The sequence below is a fragment of the Aythya ferina genome (assembly GCF_964211825.1).
Source record: "Aythya ferina genome assembly, chromosome: Z".
Lineage (NCBI taxonomy): Eukaryota > Metazoa > Chordata > Aves > Anseriformes > Anatidae > Aythya > Aythya ferina.
In genome coordinates, this window is record NC_140299.1 from 23,045,783 (window position 1) to 23,059,886 (window position 14,104).

The 14,104-nt window shown below is 38.6% G+C and overlaps 1 long non-coding RNA gene across 1 annotated transcript in view; it reads right to left on the reverse strand.

Moving 5' to 3' along the window:
• Positions 1-14,104, reverse strand: part of LOC311427622 — a 38,611-nt gene that overhangs the window by 12,679 nt on the left and 11,828 nt on the right. Inside the window, exon 4 of the long non-coding RNA XR_014687452.1 lies at positions 12,217-12,400. This is a non-coding gene — a long non-coding RNA (uncharacterized lncRNA). The remainder of the gene's footprint in view (positions 1-12,216; positions 12,401-14,104) is intronic.

Sequence of the window (14,104 nt, forward strand, 5' to 3'; positions counted from 1 at the left end):
TACCAGATGAGATATGGGGAAAACATCTATTTAGAATGCGAAAGCTCCAAATTCCATGCTAAAACCAAATCAAACCAAACAAAAATACCCACCAAAAGAAAAAGAAGAAGGAGAAAAAAGAAGTGTAATTCAAAACTTCAAAGAACAGGAGAAAGAACAATTACTGTTTGGGGTATTTTTTTGGTTGGTTGAAGAGCTGGATTTTTAATTGTATAACTGTATAATTCCACATACAGTTGTGAAAATCTTGAGCTATTTTATCTGATTTTCAGGTAGAAAAGCTAGGGAACATTAGATAAGCTGAGCTACTGGTTCAAAGACATAAAATGAGAATCAGAAAATAATTAAACCAGGCCACGTGAGAATAATCTCAAAGCAAGCTGCTGCTAAGCCAATAGTAACTTGGGCTCAGCTGTGCCTATACAACAAAGGAAAAATGCAATACAGCAGGGAAAAGCTGTGGGAAGAAATGCATTAGAACATTATCCATTACAGTATGGCAGAGAAAAATGAGACTCTGTGCTACTAGGTTTGTCAGAAAAGCTTTTGGGTAAAAATCAGCAACTAACAAAATCAAATGTCATAGTGTCATTGTTCTGCAACTGTTTTGAAGATAGAGGTAACTACAAATTGTCCATAAGAAACACGGGATTGAATGCCAGCTATAACTGAGGCTTTACTTATAACTTAACAGTCTATTTAAAGAAAATAAATGGAAAGATTATATTGCCAAGCAAGCTGGGGAGAAGATATAGAATACCTGGTATTCACTAAATATTAAGACAGTTGTTTTAGAGTACTCATAAAATACTGGATGGAGATACCTGGAAATTAAATGAAATTAAATTAAATAAAATATTTTCAGTCCTTTTGCACAAGCAGCCAGAAAATTGTACTAATTCACAAGAAAGTAAGGCTATAGAGTTAAAGCCAATCACTAACCTGGCCAAAATTAAAATGAGATGTAGCTCCAAAAAATAAATATTATGAAAACTATTTGGAGAAACAGATTGACAAGTCAAAACTACTCTCAGTAATTGATCGGTTTGTTTATTATCCTTCAAAATGTGGAGGACTTTCTGGCAGCAAAATAAAGATAATTTGTTACAGTACAGACAGACTTTGTATTCTTAGCCAGGGAGCTGGAAGCCAGAATTTGTCTCAAAGAATATTCATCTGAAAGCTCTACACCAGGTTTTATTTTTCCCATTTAAATTGCAGGGGAATGAAGTATTATGTTCTGATGCACGTTTACCTTATTCTAAACAGAAGAGTTATAAAAGCTTGCTAATTATATGACCTAGGTCAGAATTTCCTAACTCCAGTTGCCACTGTTAAGGTAATTGTATGCATAAAACTTTGCAGAATAAAACCAAAATTAGAAATCAGAGACATTCAGTATAGTTCTCTCCTTCAGTGTGTTTTAAATGCAAGTAAATTTTAAGGAGAACAGATTTAAACAACTGAAAACATTATCTACATCTGTTGTATGTAAATCTCTAGCCTAAATATTTAATAAATTGCATTTCTTTCAGCCTCTCCTATTGCTGCCATTGTTAGTTTTTTTCTTTTATATTTCCTTCTTCAACATTGTTGATGTTAAAAGTTTGTCTGCTACCCTTCTCGTTATTCCAGAATCATTAAAGGGCTTTTCCACAGCAATCCGCTGTGATGTCATAATGGAAAAATGTTATGAATTTGAGTGAATAATAAATTACAGGGAAAAAAAAAAACGCACACACAAAAAACCACAACACCTCAGGATCCCTAAATAAGGCAAGCTAAGAAGAATATTAAGAACTTTTGCTTTTAAGGTTTGATTTTTGTTTTTATAAGTCATTTCCATTAAATTAAATGCCATTACTGGTGGCATATTATTCACATTGTCACTTGGGGAAGAATATAGCACAGCAGTGGGGGGAAAATATAAGCAAGAATTTCTATTAATCTGTTTGTAAGTAAAAGCACAAAATGTGCCTGTACAGAGGAAAAGCTGCTATTTTGTTGTATGATTCTTATTAAGTAAAATGTTTGACAGTCAATGCTTTTGCTAGAAGACACCCACTGAAATTCTCTAAAGACCTGGCTTCAATACAGTGGCATGTAAGAAACTGTCTAATGCACCTCCTGCAAGCTACAAGGTTTCTGAGATTTCTTGCTTGCAAAGGCATCCTTCTGAGTGTGAACTGAAAATGGGTGCCCTTAATTGTGGCATAAGGCAGTCTGCACCTTGACCTTCCTCTGCAATCTCTTCTAATCTTCTGGATTGCTCTGGGTCACACAACACTGTGGATCAGCCACACGTGCCCCAGCAGATCTGACTCCTCCAGGTATGTGTGTTTCTTCCTTTTTGTAGCCACACATAAGGGAGCTACAAAAAACTTTCTGTTTGAAATATAACTTAATTTTAATATGATAACAAAGGCTAACAGAAAATAGGCTTGCTGAGTTAATTTACTAATTGTTCTTTTGATTTTTAGTCAATATTGATCTTTACCTATAAACTCTGTCTTGCATTTTATCTGTCCTAGTTGTCTGCTCAGCTGACCCTTTGACACCAGCCATAAATGCTGTGCTGAAATTGTGTTCAGATGTGGTTTCTAAGGCTGGGTTAAACCAGTTTGGGTAGTTTAGAACCAACATGTGTTACCCAACGCCAATGGTCCTGAATGTTTGCTGATAGCTTGATATTTCTGCAATTGTTCCTTCCTCTCTTCATTTCCTGACAAGTTAGCAACTGAAGTAATTTGTATGCACATAGTAAACACGTTTGTAATAATATAATGTAATTCAGATTATTTAATTATTACAAATCAGACCTTTCTCTCTCTTATACAGTACATGCCTTCTTCTGTGGCTTTCCCAAGAAACATGTTCAGAGTGAAGTTAAGAGGATATAGTTAATTTTGCTGCTTGTATTTAATTGCTTCCTAGAAGCAGCAATCAAGATGAGGAGTTGTAACCAACTTTACAAAGATGTTGCTTCATTAGTGGGTACCAGTGGTTTGTTTGTGTGCACAGAGCAGTTAGGGGGAAGGAGGGAGTAGGGCATGTTGTGCATTTGGGAATTCATCCTTTCACTAATTGCAGTCTGCTACTGAAAATGCCAGAAGCTGAGAAGTGGTAAGGAGCAGAACTTTTCAAGAAGGGTTGCCTCTGACTCTGCCAGTTCCCTTTTGGCCCTGTGATATTTTTAATGTATCTCTCTATTTTTAATATGTGCCTTTAGTTATTGCTGCTTGATATCCAGTAACTTTCTCAAGGCTTTTTTAGAGGTGGCTTACCTGTGCAAGGTACTGACTGCACTTGGTCCAAACTACTTGAGCTGTACAGATTACACCTGTATATGAAGGAAGTGCATGACAGGTATTCTAGTTGTGGCTATTTAGGCATATAAAATCAGTTTACCTTATACCTGATCTAAAAACAAATAATTCAATACAACATTTTCTACAAAAGGATCTTGATGAAATGTAGATGCTACTTCTGTCCCGAACAAGACAACCAACATACACTTTCTTCCTTTGGGCTACTATGGGGCTTTTTTACCTTGCGGGGCAGCTGAACTCTACCACAGTGCTCTCTCGCTCCCCCTCCTCAAAGGGAAACTGGAAGAAAATACAATGAAAGGGCTCAAAGCTTGAGATAAGAGCAGAGAGATCACTCAACTGTTGTCATGTGCAAAACAGACTCAGCTTAGCAAGACTAGAGAAGTCTATTAACTATTAATAACAAGCTAGAGAAGTAAGAAACAAACAAGCAAAAACAAAAACAAAAAAAATAAAAATAAATGAAGACACCTTCACCCCATCCACCCTCTTCCACCTCCTCCCCCCGATTAGCACAGGGGAAGGGGAATGGTCAGGACCTGATGCTTCATCTCTCTGGTCACAGTCCCTCTCTGCCCCTGCTCCCCGTGGGGTCCCTCCCATGGATGCCGTCCTTCCCAAAATGAGCCTGCGGGGGCTGCCCACAGGCAGCAGCTCTCCAAACACTGCTCCCACACAACTCCATACCACAGGGTCCATCCATCCCCCAGGAGCAAACTGCTCCAGCACGGGTCCCCCACGGGTGGGCGGCAGCTCCCCCCAGACCCCCTGCTCCTGCGTGGGCTCCTCTCCACGGGCTGCAGCTCCGGCCCGGGGCCTGCTCCTGTGGGGGCTCTCCATGGGCCGCAGCCTCCTCCAGGCCACATCCACCTGCTCCACCGGGGGCTCCTCCACCCATGGGGGGGCTGCAGCGTGGAGATCTGCTCCATGTGGGACCCATGGGCTGCAGGGGGACAGCCTGCTCCACCAGGGGCCTCTCCCTGCACAGCCCGCAGGGGAACTGCTGCTGCCTGCCTGCAGCACCTCCTGCCCTCCTGCTGCACTCCCCTGGGGGCTGCAGGGCTGCTGCTCACTCCTCTCTCCCTGCTGCTGTAGCACAACAGGCTTGTTACCCCTTTCTTCAATCTGTTCTCCCAGAGGCCCACCCAGTGTTGCTCCCTGGCTTGTCCCTGGCCAGCAGCAGGTCTCTTTTGGAGCCAGCTGGAGCTGGCTCTGCTCTGACATGGGGCAGCTGCTGGGCTCTGCTCACAGAGGCCACCCCACAGCACCCTGCTACCAAATCCTTGCCACATAAACACAAGACAGCTAGAAACCTGATAATGGAAATCATAACATGCTTAGGCTTCCTCAGTCCAGAAAGACACAGTATTTCTTGTCTCAACATTCTGACGTCAATTCTTTCCTAGTCCACAGTTATTTAAGTGTTACCAGAAAATCCCTAATACACAGTGATCTGTTGTCAATCATAGATAATACTGACATGTCTGAAAAAGGTCTCATCCCTTTTGTGCTAAATATGATATACAAATACCACATTTCAACAACATTTTAAGCCCGGGGCTGAGGGTCTACATAAAACTAATTTCACTCTGTTTCCAAAGGGTTGTAAATCCTGTCAAGGTGACTTTCTGTGAAGGTCATGGAGAAAATTTAGACCCTCACTATCCCTTAGGATGCACCACAACAGTATTATAGTTGCAAGTGCCATCAGAGATGCCACCTATCCTTGGCCATGCACTCCTGGACTTTCTGGCCATAAGGGTAAAGGAGATTTGTTGGTGGTCTGACCACAAGGTGTGTTTGTGGTAGATGGATGCTTCTAGCCAAGCCAGAGGCACCCTATGGCAACAATATGTGTATGTGTGCACGTGCATGTGTATGTTTGTATGGAGCTGAGCTGGCAAAGTGCCAGAGTCTAGCCCACTTCCTCAAGGTACTGTACAGGTACACAACCTGATCTAGTGAGCTTTCAGCCCACCTGTTTGATGAGAGACTTCAGGCAAACCGGGCTGGACATGCTGAGATAACTTCTGGGTATGTAAGATGGTGGCCATACAATCAGTTGTTTAGTTTACTGCAAACATGACAGAGATGGATTTTAATAACTGTGTTAAACAAAATGGTGATCTCAGTTTAGTTACTTGTGGCCAAAACTATTAATCAGAACCAGCACTTTTGTTTATAATTCCAGAGGTGAAATGGAGACCTAAAAAGAAATGACAGTGTGGGGATTAAAGTTAAACAATGTTGGTTGATTGGATTGCACCCTATGCTGTATATCCTGTGGGCCTTGGCTATATACTGTTTTTTGAAGGAGGCAATCTAACTCCATTAGCAGACATTATTTCAGTGTTTGAACAATGTTGTCAAAGAATAAGTGTCATGGATTTATCCTGGGCTAGTGCCAAAAATGTAGACTTTTCAAAGGTAGGTGTTACAATGTCCTACATCATTGCCTTACTAAACCATCTTCTATGCCACGTTTCAAAAAGGGATGACAGAAAAGTACTGACCAGTTTTCTATGGAAGGAAAAATAAACAACTGAAACATTGTGCACAGAAGTGCAATCTATGTTCCACTTGATCCACTAATCTGTGCTCTGCTGATCTAGATGTATTGCTTCCCCATACAGTGCCTAGTAACGTAAGGCACTTCCCATAAAGACCTTCTGGACATGGCATCAGCTGTGGTGGTGAGGTGCGTCCCACTGGCAGCAGGCAGGAGGAGACTTTCTTGTGACCTAAAAACATAGAATCACAGAATGGTTTGGGTTGGAAGGGACCCTAAAAATCATCTAATTCCAACCCCTGCCATGGGCAGGGACACCTCCCACCAGACCAGGTTGCCCAAAGCCCCATCCAGCCTGGCCTTGAGCACCTCCAGGGATGGGGCACCCACAGCTTCTCTGGGCAGCCTGTGCCAGTGCCTCACCACCCTCTGAGTGAAGAACTTCTTTCTAATACCTAATCTAAATGTACAAATGTATATTTATCTCCCATCCAACTGAGGTTCCTTTCTTGATTTCAAAGTGAATGCTTTAGCTTCCTAGCTTTTAATCAAAGGATCAGGGAGAGGGAGAGGTTCTGCAGCTGCATTTGGGAAGAAAGCTGCAATAACTGCATTTTATGGGAGTCTGAGCCTATCTGCATGTTAAATAAGCTGAGAAAACCTCTACCAAATTTAGTTCTCCAGGAGATGTAAGCTAGTGTTAAAATTCCAGTCAGGTTCATGTGAGAAAGGTAGAGGAAATAGGACCTGGGTAGAAACATTACATCCAAAAGCAAGATTCAAACCCTTTGTTCACCTAAGCTCATTACCTACTGTCCTACTCTGCTCAGAGTCCCCCCCCATTTTTTATAACACGTGCTTAACACTTGCTATGCAGAAGCAGCTTGCCACTTACTCAAGTAGCAAATTCATAAAAAACATGTATTTTGTTGTCAATAGTTGCTGCATGCTACTTTGTCTTGTAGAAAACTAAGATTGTTCTTGCACACTATGGGATGTAGATAATTCGTTAGCATGAACTATAGCTACTACCCACTGCATGTATAGTTCAGCCTGCCATGTATAAAGCAAACAAGGATAATTATTGATCACACTTTACTTAAATAGGTCACATGGGAACTATATATTAAAATGTTTTATTTATACTAAAAGCTGTATACTGTACCAGTATTACTACTGTTGCGTGATTCAATAGGCAAACATAAGTGCACATTTCAAGGCAAGCAGGATCACAATCCTTCTACCACGATTTCTGATTACAGAAACATTCATGTGTTGCAGATGTGCATCATGTGGCCGATACTTTATTTTCCACAATGATGTTACTTTGCCTAGCTGGACTTTGACTTTGGAAGAAATGAAACACTCCATGGAGACGTAGTGTACCTGGGGGCCACATGCATCTCTCCATCTCAGGCAGTAAGACTGGGAAAGTGCTTACCCATCTCTGCATTTCTACACAGTCTCACACAGAGTAAAATTCAGCACTTTTTAGTGACGGCACTGTATCTGCTTGGTCCAGCTACGCTTTGGTGTGAGTGTCAAATTATGAGAGAAGCCAAAAAGTTGCATATTTGTCATGGTTCTTTGGAGTTAATGACAAACCATTAGTTATACCCCACAAGCTAACAAGTATTCTAGCAATTGTGAGTTTTGAAAAGTGTTTTATTTACATTCCTCTTTTTGAAGATACTGAATAACTTAGCATTTTGATTGTTGTTTCACATTTTTGACAGTTTAAAATCTCCTTATGGAAGAAGAGTTTACTGCAGTATGTACACCAAACACCATGTTTCTGCTGAGCCTGCTGTGAATCAAATTAAACTCTGCATGCTGTATAGTCTGAACTAGTAACCTTCACTTCTTAATCTTCATATGGTCCTTCAATTCTTTGTGGCACTGTGGTTATTAAAGTGCATGACTAGAAGTATTTTGCTCCCATGCATGATGACAAGTATAAACACCTAGTACAATCGGTGTCAAGAAATGGATGGATATTCCTTTATTTTATTTTATTTTATTTTATTTTATTTTATTTTATTTTATTTTATTTTATTTTATTTTATTTTATTTTATTTATTTATTTATTTATTTTTTTCTTCTAGAAAAGCTTGTGGGCTTATTGTAACACATTTTGGAATACATTGTGGAATAGAGCCTCTCTACCCTCTTCCAATTACCATACTTTCTCACAAGTACTGTAAAAACACATGAATGACTTATTAGTCTTAACACTCAAAAGAATTTTAGCTCTAAACTAAATGACTTTTGTAAACAAAAAGGAAACTAGAAGGACATGCACTACAATGACCTGAGAAAATAGGGAAAAACTTTAGTATTTCCCTTGCCCCGGCAATCTTTTCTGCCCTTTAAGCTTATGGTAGGTGTACTGAATTATACAGGATGCCACATCACAGAACAATAAAAAGCACCACTTATGCCAGTAAAGCTGGTGAAATAAGTAACAGTAATAGAAGTAACTCAAAAAAGCTATGAAATTATGGTAAAAAAATACACTTTTTCAGCTTAAAACAGGAAGATTTTTGGATAAGAGTTTATCTGGAAAGAAGCTAACTTCTCTTCCCTTTTATATAGTCTATTTTATGCACAGCACTTATTTCTAAATGGTCTAAAACCAGGAAAAATGGTTTAAAATCAGGAAAGCAAAAAATCAGATTATTCCTGAAGACACAGATGCAGAGATATAAACATAAAATCTCACTGATGAGCTAAGCCCTGAGCTGGCCCAAATGTCTCTCTCTGATCATAGAATCACAGAATCACAGAATATCCCGAGTTGGAAGGGACCCATAAGGATCATCAAGTCCAACTCCTGGCAACACACAGGTCTACCCAAAATTTTAGACCATGTGACTAAGTGCACAGTCCAAACACTTCTTAAATTCCAACAGGCTTGGTGTAGTGACTACTTCCCTGGGGAGCCTGTTCCAGTGTGTGACCATCCTCGCAGTGAAGAACCTCTTCCTGATGTCTAGCCTAAACCTTCCATGCCTCAGCTTAACACCATCCTGTGGGTCCTATTGGCGCCTGTCCCTCCACTCCCCCTTGCAAGGAAGCTGTAGACTGATCAAGTCAGTCATGTTCATACGACGCATTTGCCCAGAGAAGTTGTGGATGCCCCAACCTTGGAGGTGTTAACACCAGGTTGGGTGAAGCCCAGGGTAGCCTGGTCTGGTGGGAGGTGTCCCCGCCCATGGCAGGGGGGTTGGAACTGGGTAATCTTTAAGGTCCCTTCCAATACAAGCTGTTCTACAATTGATTCTATGATCATAAAATCTGCAAACACAAAGCGTGTGTCAAAACAGTTTTATAGTCTACATCTGCTCATGTTTAAGAAAAATAGCACAACATTGTATGAATTTCAGTGGAAAAGGGGTCCATTTCTAAAATAAGAACTTAGAACAGTGAGTCCCATTTGTGTTTGGGTGTAAGTTTATCAGGAGAACTGTTATTAGTGAAAGAGGAGAGAAGCTGCCAGCTTTGGGTGATAATTTCTGGATTTCTCTGAATGCATATTTGGAAGAAATAGACAATTTAGTGCTGTATGTTTCTCAAAATATGAATGGCAATACACTGAAAGCAGTCAAATTTTATTTTTTTCTTATTCTGTGCTTGCTGCATGCAAAGAAGAGGAACTGTGCTGCTACTGGTTAGAAAGGTTGTTTTTATAGAGGAATGCTTTTTGATCTGCATGCCCCTGAAGAAATCCTACTTGTTAAAAAACAAACATTCCTGAAAAATAGGTAAAATTCTTTCACTGGACTCAATAATGTTCATTTTAGGTAGGTTGGATGAGCAACTGTCATTCATTGAAAGAAGATTTTACCATAAACGCCAGGTTGCAAGGTTCCTTTGCCAAGATCACCCTTTAAAACTGAGATGTTGCTATGCAGTTTTCAGTATGAAATAACATGACAACTGTGAGCCTTCATTCTTTGTTTTCTCTTAGTCATTAGTAGTGTTAGTTAGTGGTGTTAAAAATACCACTTTGATACCGCTGCAACTCCCAGCCTTTAGCTGAGGGTTGCTTGAGGGATTAGGCTATGATTTAAAGTGTTATGCACTGTCTCTTACCACTTGAGTCAGTTTACTGCCAGCTTGCGAAGATCTGCCTCTAGGGTGCCTTGAGGTTGTGAAATGCTAGCAGGAATCTCTTATATTCTTGCAAAGCAGTCTGCTGAAATGAGAGCCTGCCTGGCTTAAACTGGATTCTGTGTTCATCTTTTATACGTTGGTTTTGGTTTTCAACCCTTCCAGGACACAAGGAGACACAACGGTATGAGACAATCCATTGTTTTCAGGGTGATGCCTAAAGTTAGCTCCATGACACTATGATTTTGACCGAGTTTGATCACCTGCAAAGAATGATAGATTAAAAATAGATATTGCCAGGAAGTAAAGGCCTTGACATCTGTTTGAATAGCTAGGAAAAAAAGCTGATACTTGAGACACCCAAGTCTGAGCTGTGTTGCTATCCAATGGGCATGGATATTCTAGATGGTGACCTAGTATTAAAAACAAATAAAGAAAGAAAGAAAGAAAAGGAAAAACAACAAACAAAGAAACAAACAAACAAAACCAACAAAAACAAGCAAACAACAGCAACAAAAAACACAACCTCCGAACAGCAACAAGGAATGGTCAATATATGTGGGAATTTCAGAAGACTCTTCTTGTTTTGATTTTCTCCTTCTTCCTTATTTTGTCTTTTTTTCCTTTTCTTGACTCCTGTGCTACATTTGCAGTTACTTTTTCTGGTATGCATGCAAAACCTGATGATTTTAAACACATTACATTGCCATTGAAATTTCTTACACAAATGTGTATTTGTATATCACATTTATGACACCCATTTTGCCTCCTACCATGGAAACAATGTCAAAATGCACTCTTTTAAACATGAGTAATGCAGACATGATAAACCCAATCTGAAACATGGTCTAGCTTCAACCTCTGTCTCTGCAAGCATGTACTACAATGGCCTGAAACAATCTAATGTCCATAGATACAACATTCCACTTAACCTTCAGATCTCTTTCTAATTTATGAGGAGAACCAGATCTAATCATTAAACTGGTGTCTAGGATATCAGAAATGAATGATTCTCTTACCCTCTACTTTGTAACATTGAGACCCAGAAAGCAATAATTGAAGAAAGTCTGTAAAATTTATAAAACTTTGCAACATATATACATACATTTATGGTTTTATGCATATTATATGCAACATACTTACAATTCTTTTCTTTGAATTTTTGCTAAAGAACTCAAATCTGGCAGGAAAGTTGAACCATCCTCTCTTGTCCTTGACCATACTACTGTCTCCTCTTTCTAGCATAATGCATGGAAATAGAGCCTATACCCGTGGAGGCCCTTAGATGTAACTGTGATATTAAGGCTACTGTGGGAGCTGATAGCAGTTTCTAGTTCCCAGGTCCAGGAATGTGCTCTGGCTCTGTCCCAGCTGTATGTTTGGGTGAGATCATTGCGTACACTCTTGTTTCTTCACACCCAAGAAACCTGTCATGGTTTCTGCTGCAAAGTATCCTGGGTACTTGATCCAAAAAAAAATCTGGAGTGTAGTCATTCAAGTTCACAAACTGGACAGTTGGAGAATTAAGACTTTGAATCTAATACTCAATTTAGATGTAGCTATTTGGAAATGTAGAGAATAAATGCTGTTCTCTGAGGTATTGGGACCTGACAGCCATCTGAAAAAATGGTCCGCTTTCTTCTAGATGGTTGACCACCTTGCAGCCCTCTCCTGGACTTAGCCACTTTAACCTTGCCTATTTAATTTTGTTTCTCTTTTAGAATCTCCTTAATGAACTAGGCTTCTGTGGCACAATAACTTATAACTTGTTTGAGATTTGTGTTTTCAGAGTTGTATTATTCATTTCTGTGATATAACACTGAGTACTTAAAAATCAATGGTCTAATGTATATGTTTTACAGTATTCAGAACTGAATTTTGTCTGAAAAGATATGTTAATATTTAAATGTACTTAATAACATATTAAATGTACATAAAATATAAAGAAAGACAAACTATAAGCTTAGTGCACATACTGGAGGAGCCAAAATAGTTTGGCAAATAAAATCCTAACTGTTATTTCAAGTTAAGCAAATGGTTATTACATTTATTTTAAGTATTTATGCAATCTGGATAAATACTCTGACTGTAAAAAAACAATGTTTATAACCTAAAATACTATTCTCCCACTTGAAGGTATTATTTTGTAGATAAAAACACTGCTTATGCATTGAAATTATTTTTTTACAGATGCGTAAGTTTTTCTTTGAACCTTCAGTTCTTTGTATTACTATATTACTTAAATGTCTGTCACAACAGGCTTACCTATATACTTATCTCTCTCCCCCTTGCTTCCAGTGAGACTTGTCACAGAGGACAATGTGTGGTGTCACAGCTGGCCAGTCTGGATTCCTGCTGAAATTTTCCCAAGGTGCCAGCCTCCCACACACACTCAGTGAAGGGCAGGCACTCCCCTCTGGCTCCCAATGAACTTTCTGACCTCCGTGTTCTAAGGCAGAAAAGTTAAAGTATTACTTTACATTACTTATCTCACTTAAAAACTGTGTTCATTTAATGAATTATGCTTTAGTTACACAACACTATAGGGTGTTTGCATTAACTGTACTACATAAAATATAATAGTGAGTTAATAGCAGAATAATTTCCCTATGGAAAATAATTATGGTTTTAATCCTCCTGGAGTTGGAATAAGATGCTGCGGGGATAAGAGAACTTATTATTGTTAACTCCCTAAATCCAACCATAACAACTGAACTGAAAAATTGGGTAAGTTTTTTATTCAACAAATTATCATGACATAAAGTTGAGAGATTTGTATATATTATCCTTTCCAAGATTTCTATACTTTTTATGTCATTGGCAACATTTTTTTTTTTGACTGGATCAAGCATTTAATTGTTTGATTTGTCTAGAATTTTATTTTAGAAGTCATTATTAAATCCATCAGGACCTAGAGCTGTGCTGGAATGATTTAATATCCCTATAAAGTTCCCCTACATTTGCTAGCAGTTCTAATTATCACATTAAATGCACTGCAATGACAGAAAAAAATGTAACACATCAAAATGATTATAAATGATTTTGAGAACTTGAAAACATTCTTTATGAAAGGAAAAAGTATGTGTATTGAAAAAGCCCTTTAAACTACTATTTAAAAGTCATTGAACCTCTTTTCATTCTGTTGTTGATTGCATTATTGGAAATAACTGCTTATTTTCATTTTAAAGGGATGCCTAAGACAGTTCACTCACTTTCTACAGAGTATGATGTTTTGTATACCTACATTGCTGAAAAGATTTTAAAATCACTAAATAAACTAATGAATTTTAAACAGGTCAGAAACAAAATTTCCTGAGTAGTTGCACAAAATTATAATCATATGCATTATGACTGTTAAAAACAGACTCATGTTATATATTATATGTCAAATGCTTGTTGAGTAGGCATCTTTTTGATATTCTTTTATATTTGCTTGCCTCATGTATGACCTCAAACCTGGCATACATCGTAAAACCCAATCCTTAAAATGAACATAGCATTATTAATTTCTGCCTGGCAATTTCTGTGAGATTTACTGTTTTAAGACAAGGATATTTTGTAAATGGATTAATTTCTTCTTACAACAGTTCTGAGAATGATGCAGATCTTATCTTTATTCAGGGAGAACAGGCATTTCAACAGCTAAGGACACATGCGTGGTGAGCTTTGGTGAAGATGCAGCAGGCCAGTGTTTCAAAGAGCTTGGTAAGGCTTACTTGAAGTTTTTCTGGTAGATTTTTCCTATCTAATTTCTCTTATAGTATAGTAAATAATCTTTACAGGAAAGAACTATCTTATACTAAAGAACAGCATAATAAAAAATAATAAAAAGTACAGATTTTTACAGTCTAAGTAATGCAAAGTAATCAAGTAATATGAAGTAGTTAAGTGACATAAAGCAAAGCATATTTTAATTGTAACATGGGCATTTCCGATCTTCTCCTTCTGTATAATTTCAGTTCTTGCCAAGCTCCCTGAGTTTTCATTAGATAGCTTCATTAGATTGCTTTCTTTCTTTTCCTGTAGCACTCTGTTTCATGGTCCCCTTATCATTCTGGACACATTTTCCAGCTTCTGTTACAAGTAAAAGAGGCACCTATGTGATTGTCTCATTCCCTACCTAAGTCCAATTAATTCCTGGATTATCGCCTCT